The sequence below is a fragment of the Linepithema humile genome, chromosome 7 (assembly GCF_040581485.1).
Source record: "Linepithema humile isolate Giens D197 chromosome 7, Lhum_UNIL_v1.0, whole genome shotgun sequence".
Classification (NCBI taxonomy): Eukaryota; Metazoa; Arthropoda; class Insecta; order Hymenoptera; family Formicidae; genus Linepithema; species Linepithema humile.
This window is the reverse complement of record NC_090134.1, coordinates 5,019,265-5,030,728: the sequence shown is the minus strand read 5'-3', so window position 1 is coordinate 5,030,728 and position 11,464 is coordinate 5,019,265. Positions and strand designations below refer to the sequence as shown.

At 41.4% G+C, this 11,464-nt stretch overlaps 1 protein-coding gene across 6 annotated transcripts in view; it reads left to right on the top strand.

Annotated features, from left to right (window-relative positions):
* LOC105668373 (kinesin-like protein KIF26A) overlaps positions 1 to 11,464 on the top strand; it is a 316,872-nt gene that overhangs the window by 159,860 nt on the left and 145,548 nt on the right. The gene's annotated exons all lie outside the window — the stretch shown is intronic.

The following is an 11,464-nucleotide window of genomic DNA, read 5'->3' as shown; positions in this document are numbered from 1 at the left end:
AGAGTAAAGCTGCATAGCATGCTGAAGTACCGGGTCTTTCGTGTTCTTAGTTGCGTTCGGATGATTATCGCGCGCCCATTAGCACTTGAGCCGGCACGTTCGCTTATTACGCGAATAATCAAAGATGTTTTCAGCTGCCGGCGAAATGGCCACATTAGGAAATTGCACGCCTCCGCTTCACGCATATCGTTATTTTCGCTACCTCGTTATCTGTCTTTGAGAGAAACTCTTTCATTCGTGCCGATATACGTTTGCCCGGAAAAATCCATATATGTTTGCTTCGGATCCGAGATCATTAATATCTTGCTCTTGTTGTATCATTAGTTCGGAAACAGGATATCACAGAGGGAAATTTATCGCTGGATTTTTCGTAGCTTTGAACGATCTTTTAAGTGTGCGCAATTATTCATAAATGATAATAAAATTACACAGTTGCGTTAGAAGATTACACTTTTCCGCTGCAGAAACTATTAATCAGAGACTGGATAACAGAAATTTTTAACATTTTTGCGAGAAGGAAAAAGAGGATAATATTTAAGAAATTAGAGACACAGAAAAGACGAAGCAAGCCTTGTAATAAAAATTCAAACCTTCTTTTTACATAAAGAAATATTATGTTCTTTACTAAATGCGTCTATTACAGTTGTTATTATCTGTTATATCGCGTATACGCTGTTAATTCTCCTAACGTATCTCATAACGTCCTCACATACAAAAGCGAGAGAAATGCAGCTGTTTGCATAGCGTCGCCGCAACTGTTAGCGAAGTTGTCGCGTGAAGGAGTCCAAACTAGACGGTGGCAGAGTCCTCAACGGTCGGTCGACGTGACCGGAAGTCCTTTGTTCGCCTGATTGCCGAACAAGGTGGAAACTACTCATTAGCTTAGCAAATAATGTGTGTTCTCTCGAGTATAGTTCTAATCTTTGGGTAAACAATCGCTTTTCACCATCGGTATTGCCTCATACGTTTAGTATGTCACTTCAACCTTAGCATGATCGGCTTATTTAATAGACATTTATTACGAACAATATGCAAAATGTTATGAAATTATTATAAATTTAAAGAAACTTAAATAAAAGATAGCCAGAGCAATGTTTTATAATAGTATTTGCGAAGTTTTTTAATTTTAAAAATGCCTTAAATAAGAATTTTTTATTATCTTTACTACAATTATATATAAATTAATATTGTGATGATTAATTTAAAATGAATATACAATAGAATTATTCATGAATGTAGCGTTTTCAATTCACTAATCTATTTTACTCGTGCACAAGAGCGACCAGAATGGACGTAAGCTAAAAGGAACTGGTTTGTTCGAATTTAAGTTCTGATTTAAGAAAACAAATTGAAAATGCTTCGAAAGAACAAAAACAAACAGAGCTTTAGGCTTTTCTCAGCGCTTGCTGACTCTGCGGAAAGAAATGCGCGGACCAAATTAGTTGGAACAGTCACGGTCTAGACGACAGGTTGAGAATGACGAATGAACAGTGCAGGTAATACCTCGCGAAAGGTAATTTTGAACTTTTCCGCGGTAAACGGGAAGTCTGGACACGTGTTTGTGTGAGAGAATAGCGCGAGTACAAATCTTACAAACTTCGAGACATGGAGTTAAGTACTTGAAACAGAGAAGATTATGAGTTTTCCCACTTCTCTGTCACGATTCCGTTTAGTAATATTAACTTGTGCAATTTCAACAATAACGAACATTACACTTAATAAGCTTGAAGATACAAACGGTGTCAGAATTTGCGCATTTATTCTAACGAGAATAATTAAAAATAATCTTATATATTTCTTCTCACTGATTCTTTGTATTGTTTTATTTGATTAATTAAATCTTTCATTGACGACTTTGTTTAAAGACAATCTTTTTATGGTCAAAATTTATTTGAAATCAGCGAACCAAAAAAAAGTCTTGCAAAACTATTCAATAATTAAATAAATAAAATGATTGAAAGAGATAATATCTTATCTATTTGAGACCAAAAATTTAATTTGTTAAGATCTTTATATTTTTAGATAGACTCGATAATTGCAAAATTATGATGATTTGTATTACTATTGATAAAAAAAGCATAAAATAATTAGAAGAAATAATTTTTCTGCTTTCTTTTAAACATCTAGAGAAATGCGGTGGATTGCTTTGCGTTTGCTTTGCGGTCTCTGTGCCCTTGTATATTTTCTAGAGGCGCGTAGTCGTCTTGTTAATTTTCTTAATTGCGAAAGAACGCCTTCGTGGAAGGATAAGCGAAAAAGGTGAAGCAACGATCCGGCTCGTTGTCGCGCTAAACGGTCGACGTTGCACGCGAGAATAAACGGGAGAAAAACGAATCACAGATTCGCCGAGATCATTCGTCAGCTCTGTATATTTAGACCGTGGCCGTGTTCTTAGCATACGCCGTCTGTCCGTGCTCTCTTTTCTCTCATTTTCCACTCTTACATTGTCGAGGGTGTATCCTTCGCGAAAATCCAAATAGAAACCGATCGCCACCGGTGACGAGTCCCAGCACTTTTTTCACATTTTTCTTAGGTTTCACAGACTTTTGCAATTGAGTGTATGTTCGATCTAAACGGTTTATCCGATTACCGTTCGGACAAGCGGATTACTTTTTGCGGATATCACATTTTTCACTTTGCGAAAAGCAAAAAATTATTTAACGCCAGTCGCAGATCGTGCTCGAGTGTGTGCCTGTATCTATCCGCAAGGGAGTGAATGGATATAACACACAGGGGTATATTCTCGAGCACGGCGCGCTCATGCAGTATTCATTCGAAAGCGTTTAATAACCAATACTGTCGGCGAGCGGAATGTAATATTTTTTATACCTGTATATAAAAAAGAAAGATAAAAAAAAAAAACGAAAATCCGATATATCGGCGCGAGATACGCCGTGAGCTTTATGGACGCGTCGATTTGTTTTCACAGATTTTTCCTCGGTCATTATCGCGCGCCAGGCGAATGCAATCTTTACCCCGTCCCGGCCTGCTCATCAACGAAATAACCCAAAAATAACACGCTTCAACTTCGATCGTTGCTGTGAGACTCGGCAAATGAAGATTAATGGTAAAACTCGACACGTTTATTAAACAGCCGATAAAAGGTCCCGCGGAATTATTCGATATCGATATACAATATGTATTTCGGAATATTGTATTGGTATCGATCGCGCGGCACGGAGCCTCCCGAGCGGGGGACGCATGCATGCACGCATGCACGTTCATACGCACGCATGCATGCACGTGGAATCCGTGGGAAAGCGGCTTAATTGGAGCGATTATCCCCTCGTTCACAAAGAGATAGCGACCAGCATTTCGTGATGCACTTATGTAATGATTAAACCGGTGCGCATACGTCTACCACGATGTATGTATGTTCGAGACGTATCGTTATCGATGGAACTAATGCGGGACGGAGATTGAGTCCTCGCAGTCGATATGACGCACCCTCGTCATTTTTAACACTGTACCGTTGTGCGATTTCCCCACGTCTCGACTCTCTAACGAACAAGAGACGCTTTGTCTTATGATCGGATCAGTATTTATGATTAAAATAAGCCGATACAGATTAGAGATAATAGAACTCTACGAAAAGATTTCGAGGAATATGTGAAAAATCGATCCAAATCGTCACTTTAAAATTTAACAAAATTTTTAAAGTTGAAATAAAACAAAAATTATTTAAAATAACAAGAAGTATAATTTAATATATGTGAAAGTATTACGTTTTCTTTATGTTACAATTAGGCGGTCTATCAATCATGTCTAAATCACGTTTCTGCAATATTTTTCCCGAGAATTCTTTCATTCAAGGATCCACCATGCGCAATCAGATCGAGCGGCGCTACCCTAGATTCCCAAAGACCGATTCGTCTTTCTCTGTCGACGCCTTGTCGTCTTTCGAATAACAAACCGACCGTCTAACCGTTCTCGCCCTCGCGTCTCTCGCGCACCGAAATAATATGGACTAATTTCGGCGGGCATCCCTCGGGGAATATCCCGAGGGAGCAATAAGGGGGCCACGGAAGCGGTCGTCGGCATTGAATTCTATCCATTTGTCCGGCCGGCCGGTCCACGGAGAACAGCCGCGAAACTTCTAATTTCCCCATACGTCACGCGTGGACATCACTCTGACACGGCCAATCGCAGCCCTTCCTGCTGCAATCGCTGCGGAAACATGTGGAGACTGTTTAACCCTTTTACGCATAGTGTACCCAATCAGAAATCTACTTTTTTTTACTTAGAACATAGAAATAGGATATATTTGTTTTTTTAAAGAAAAATTGGTTTTATTTATAGGATAGAATATTATTCACTAAATTCGTCTGCTTAGTTCGTAGATTTCTCATATATCAAAGACTACTGTGGAATATACTCGGAGGCACGATAAATATACCTGGCCGAGAGTTCGTGACTTAATCTGCAAGGGTATCTCGACTGTACACGGTCGCCTTACGTTATTCATGGATTTATGGCCTTATTCGTGCCTCGTGCTTTCAGACCTCTCCGCCTTTGGTATCGATATCTGTACGCGTTGCGTAATAGCGCGCGGTATGTCGGCAGCGCCTTTCCGTAATGGTGCGGACTTTTCTCTGAAAGCGATCTTCTTTGCTTCGAGGATTGCATTCGCGCAATTCGCTGAAATATCGGTGAACGAGAGAGAAAGATATGGCCGAAAGAAATATTCATATGTAAAATATTTGGGATACGAAAAGAAATTTGCATAAAACATGCAAATGATTCTAAGAAACAATCAATGTAATAATAATGTCAGATAATTGATTAAGTAAATAATTGAGAAGTTTGAATTCCAAGATGTGTATTTAAGCTCTTCGTTTATTTCAATTTACATTGAAAGTATTTGCTGTTCAATTATCCAATTTGATCATTCAAGGTATGTCAATCTCGTTCCGCCTCAGATCGAAGATTCGTGGTTATATAAGCGCGATAAAGATTTCTACCCCGGTGAAAGAACCTCCTGCAATCCTCCTTGTGGAAACCTTATGGGAAGTCTTCGCGAGTCTCTATGGCAGGCAGGAGGCCTGAAAGCTGCATGACGACGGATATATTTCGCTTGCGCGGCTTAAGGACACTATTCTCCCCGTCGTCTAAAGCGGAAATCCTGGACAGCGCGCCGCCGACGAGATTCCCGAAGTGGAGTATCGTGTTCGGATGTCTTTCATGTCTTTCGCGTCGGTCGTGTTGCACATAGCTCGAAAGAAATCGCGAACTCCGCCGCGAGCGCGAATCTCTCTGTCATCGTCGAGCACTTCAAACTTACAAGTAAAGCCATCCAACTGTCACTCACCAATCGGAATGAAACTTTGCAACTTATAAAGCATGAAAAAATAGTGAACACGTATGTTTTCATTTTTTCTAAAAACACTTTTTACCTCCTCTACCGTATATGGGCAATATACAAATCGTACCACTTGCATCATGACCGGTATACGGACATCTCAAATAAAAAAACCTAACTTCATTCAATATGACTATCATTGAGTATACCAAAGTTCTTGGGGTCGTTGAATCAGAATCTGTGGTCAAAATAAAAAAGTTCAGAATGGCGGATCCAAGATGGCGGGCAATTTTTTAAAAATTGATTGGATTTGCCTGAAACTTGTTACTCGGGACTTTTTGAGGTCGCTAAATCCGAATATGATATTAAAATTCCAAAATTAGGATATTAAGTTGGTCAGACATATTAGTTCCCCCATTCCGAATTTTGGAAAATTTATCGGGATTTGCCCGCCATCTTGAATCCGCCATTTTAAACTTTTTCATTTTGACCACAGATTCGGATTCAACTTATTCAGTAATACTTAATTTTTTAGTAATAGTTCAGTAATAATTACCAAATTATTTGGCATTTATCATAAAATCATGTACTATCTATGACTAAATGATTTAGTAAGTATTAACCAATTTTTAGTAATGGTTTAGTAACAATTACCAAATTATTTGGCATTTATCACAAAGTGCTCTTCGAGCCATGGTACTTGTTAGACTTTCGGAACTAAAGGCTACGTTAAACAAAATAACTATCTCTTATCCCTCTAAATGTTATGTGCGTATTTTCCTCGGAGATTCCAGAGTTTCGTGTAAAATACTTGGTTCAATCCGATCACTGGTTTCAATAGCACGCTCTTAAACTTATTGATATAAAAGTTAAAAGATAGTATTCATGATTAATGATTCACACAATTGTTAATCTTGCTTTTTTTATTTTTTTACGTTATAGAAAGTTTTTATTACTACAACAATATAGTATTTTATCGTTAATATAAATACTAATTTTATTTTACCGCTAATTCAGACATTACTTCGACGATTTTCATCGCAAAAAACTGTGGTTATGAATTTATCTTAGAAAGTGAAATGAAACAGTCACGAAGAAACCACTGACGAATCTCCGCGGATAGGGAAGAGCCGTGAGAGACGGCAGAATAATAAATCTTACTACTCAGCCATCCGACAAAGTAGAATTTTGCAGCGAGAAAGAAATTTCAGCGTGGCGGCGACGATGCTTTTTCCTCCTCGATATGGGAAACGCATCTAATGGAAGAGCGGGCGACAGACGCTCCGGGATGTCTTAAAGGCCATCGATTCGGGCGAGCCTGTCGGATAACTCGGTAGTAAGACTTATCGCGCGTCGTAGAACGGTCCCGAAGAGACGAGGGTTCTTCCACGAGTAGGGCAGTTTGTCGAAACCCTCAGCGACAACTATCTCCTGCAGGCAGTGGCTCTCTCTCGATAAGTGGCTTATAGAAGCCTGACTCTCTTTCGTTTCTCTGTAACCGCCGCTAGTTGTCCACGTTCGGGAACGGTCCCTCGGACACACAGCAATGATCGAATTAGCTCTTCTTTCCGGTCTGAAACTCATTCCGTCAGAAACACGCACCATGTCAAATTTACTCTTGGAAGTAATTTCGACAGCGAAACTTTAGGAAAATCGCAAGTAAGGCGAACGAATCCAGGCGATTTATTTTAATTCGGCGAAAACGAGGCACGAGGACGGGAACAAAGGACGATAATTGTTTCTTTCGACCCTGTGATACCGATCTATAAATTAACGGCTCTTTCGGGCCCCTCTTCTTCTTAATTGGGCCACGTATTAATCCCCCTCCAAGATGCGACCGCAAGGATTTATTTGCGGGGCGACGCGAAGGGGAAAGAACGGCGGTGATAAGCGAGACTCAGAAACTGGCTGGAAACGTGGAAGGACACGTGGGATTACGAGGTCTTAACTGTGCGTGCCAAAATGAACGAGGATCGCCTTCCTTGACATTCTAGTCTGAGATATTCTCGGACATTCGAAATACAATGCTCCGAAAAATTAGCACAGAAGAATCTAAATTTTCCGTAACTCTTGTGATCTAATATATTCTTGGCCTATTAGAATGTTTTTATACAAATATTTCGATTTATTATAAGCAATTATAAATTCAGAGAAGTTCGCGAAATATATTATTTCATATTTTAATCAATTGACGCTTTAATGAAATTTTAATTAGCAAGTTTTTGGAGTGATATAGAAAATTGGATAAACAAATATTTAAAAATTGTATCAAATTATATGTAGAAACGTTTATGTCGTTTGTAATTAATATAAATTATGAAGGCACATGTAAATATTGACATTTGGATATTAACTCTTTGGTATTTCCTAATTTGATATATATTTGCGGAAATTAATGACGCGATGTGATATTAATTGGGTGTAATCACGTGTTTATTTGGTTTCGTTGATGGATAACGCCGAGTCGTGCGTCGGAACGTTACGTCGAAACATTACATTAAAATACGCATTAATCGCACGCTGTAATTTTTCGGCCATTTATCCCATCGCACAACGAGAGCCGCAACTGAGTGAACACACAGAGGGGGAAAGTAGACAAATTTGATCAACGGCTGCGACACCTTGACGTCCTATTCGTTTCCGGTTGTTGCGTCAGCTTGCTGGAAGCGGCTAATTAATAATAAGCGCTTAATTAAGCGAATGGATGCGCGCTTTTGTCGATTGCGCTAGCAGATACAGACAATACCGCGCGTCGCACGCGAGAAAAGCCTATTCGACAGTGTTATTTCATACCGTTTGGCATTGCGCGCACGCATTTGTATGACCGGATGTACGCCACGTAGCCGCGTGACACTACAATCTGCTACTGCAAACGTAACGCCCGATTATTTGTAAGCTAATATTTATCAAAGACACGCGCGCACATTTGTCTGCGGATTTATCAACAAGATACTCGTTGCTCTTTTTTTCGGAGCTTTGAACTTTTTGCAAAGTACTTCGAAAAAGTTTTATGGTACATTATACTTCGGGAAGGTAATATTTTTTATGGTGATTTTTTTGTGTGTCGCAATTTGTAATAAAGTATCTTGCATCACGTTTAAACTGCTCAAAATTTGTTAACTTAAAATTCTAAGATGTAAAATTGTAAAATTCTTAAATGCCAAATAATTTAGAATAGCTTACAAATGCGTTGATTTATCGGCTATTTCCGTATTTCTTTCATTAACTTTATCTTCAGTGCGTAAAATAGAGTGTCAAATAAGCGACATGCCAAGAATCATGTAGTTGTCAACGACGTAACACTTTATCGTGGAAATTTTCGAATGGCCCCGCGCATCTTTGTTGTTGACTGAGGCAAGTTAAATAGGGGTGACTAGAAGAGACTGTCGTAACGATTTAGGAGTCAGAGCTTTGACATACGGTTGCTACGAGGTCTTTGTGAGTAAATATATCGCGAGCATCCACGCAGACGGTGGATAAGAGATAAACAGCCGCGGAATCCAGCTTAATTTTAGAATGCGACTCTCATAAAGTGTTGCCCTTCTGTCGCGATGGAGAAAATCAGGCGCGACTAATTGAATTACTGGAATTAACGTGGTGGCTGCGATTTGCCGCGAGGGCTCCGCCGAAGATTAATGAAAACGATCTCCCTAACGTTCGTGTCATTGAGCTCCTTCGAAAATCGTTAGCGCTGTTGTTATCCTATTTGTTATCCTAAACGCATTGCTTCGTTGTCGTTACTTTATCAATTGATCATCAATCGATACGACAACGGGCGTTCTTTACTTATTTCACTATCTGTTAGTACAATCATTGTATATTTTTGTACGTTAACTAGTTCGCGCTAACTCGGGATCACGAACAGCTTATCAACTTCCGTTTATTACCCACGAATTCGCAATTAACGGTCGTAGGATCCGCGTATCTCTGTCATCTACGAATACGCGCGGGTGCGTGCATCGCGCGATCTCTAATCGGACTTTCGCGATTAGGATGGAATTTCAGTGGGCGCTTCGCGGGGGCGTCCGCGACGAAGACGAAGGGCGCGAGTTGCTGGCGCGCGATAATTAATAAACAAACTCATAGATATGCGATAGACGCCCACGGGACGTCGCGTGAGATTTACGAGGGAGGGCTTTTCCCTCCGCTTATCCCGCCGCTTATCGCCGATTAGAAACGCGAGTGCTCGCGCGGGCACGACGACCTTCGATCCTCGTCTCGTTCGCGCGGAGTGGCCTTTTATTTTGCTCCCTCCCACGCGGGGTGGCCCGGCAGTTAGACCGTGAGGGTGGAAACGCTTTCGGACGCCGGCCCCGAAGTGTAGGGCGAACGAAACGCCGTACTTCGCGGTGAAAGTCTCGTTGCATCGCGCAAAAACAAGGGTGAATTACGAGCGAAGGGTGCGTTCGTCTCGTCGTCCTCTTCTCTCTGTACTTACGCGCCCGTATTTAGGAACCGGATAATTCGGGCGATACATTTGAATTTGCCACCATTATCCCGACGATTGCCCTCCCGTTTATCTTCGTTCTTTTCCCGGGGGATATTTCCATTAGGTAATTATCGCGTCGACGGATGGTCGAATCCACGTTTTTCGTGGCAGTCGATAAGTCTTGGAGTGGATTTATTTCTGCAGTTCTAATGAAGAGTTCAAAATCACAGCGAAAATGCTTGTATGCAGTACGCAGCTATCTCAGTGATACTTTTAATTGTTTGAAAAGTATTTTTCTACTTTTATATTTGACTGAAATAATAAAACGAGATAAAGGAGAAGCCAAATAAATCTCAAAAAGTCACAGGCTTGATCTTCTGGCGGAACTAGCGTGCGATTCAAGAGCCGAGAATCAGCTCGGTAATTTCGACCGAACGGAAATCGCGAAATCTCTCTCTCTCTCTCTCTCTCTCTCTCTTATCTCCTCGAGTCTTCGTGCAACATTCGCCATCGCTGGAAGGGCTGTATTTCTTCGATTATCGCGCGCATGCATATCAGAACGAGCGAAACATCAGGTTTTATCATTTACGCCCGTAATTAATGCCCGGTCTGTAATTAGTGCCGATAAAGTGCGGAATTTTTCGCGAAATATCGCGCTATTAATTGACAGCGGCGTTGTTGCGTGATCCTGCGAACAAAAATCTTGCCCGTCATGTAGATTTTAAACTTGTGCGTTGTTTCGTGCGCATAATTTAATAATTATTTTTCTCGCTTGTGGTTGCAGGTAAGCGATGAACGCGATGGCCTACTTGTTGGAGGGAATTACGCTCATGTGTTCGGTGAGATCGGCAGCGAGGTAAAATATACACCTAGCAAGTACGTCCGTAAGAGTGAAAATATTTTCGAGGGCGACTCGCAGTTTTCGCTTGTCTAGCTGATGCGCGTATCTAAGAAACGGCGCACTTCGCTATGTTTTTGCGACGTTGCGATAAATTGCTCGGGTCGGGTAGACCGCCATTTACGTAAACATGTCCGCTCGCGTTCGCGCTCGTATATTCCGAGCAGGGAGGAATATAATAAAACACGGCAAAAGATCGATACACCGCGAGAAGCTAAGTGGTTGACGTAATGGTCCCGGGTTAACGCGAGTGCGTCCAGACTGGCGCGCGGTAGTAGGACGAAGGCGCCGGAATTTTAGCCATTTTCTTCTCGGATTCGTCTCGAGCACGTATTTTTCGAGGGGAACCGGCCATCGAGGGGGCTATCCGAGTTTCGCGTTCTCACGTAATCTTATTTTCAATATATCTCCGCGAGGGACGTATCGCTGTGAGAGCTCGATCCGTATCTCCTTCCAGCAATACTTTATAATCTCACGTTCTCCGCAACGTTTTCTCGTCGTTCGCGACGTCATCATCGTCAAGCGGTTCATCTCGTTTTTTGTCTTTTCACCAAAAGACGTACCACGTACTTTTACGAGCGTTCTTGCGGGGATCATAAATTTCATTTTACGACTGCTGAGCGTTTTGCCGCTACGGCTTTTCCACGGTTTGCGAGACAATGCATTGGCGATGATCGGCGAACAATGCCGCCGGCGTCGCACTTTTGATAACTCCGACGATTAGGCCTGCGAGTGACTTACGACGCAAGTTTTCGCAAGTTGCGAAAACCATCGCCTCTCGCCTTGCGGTGGCGCACACCGTGATTTTCCGGGGAGCCCATCGTAAGGGTGGTTCTGA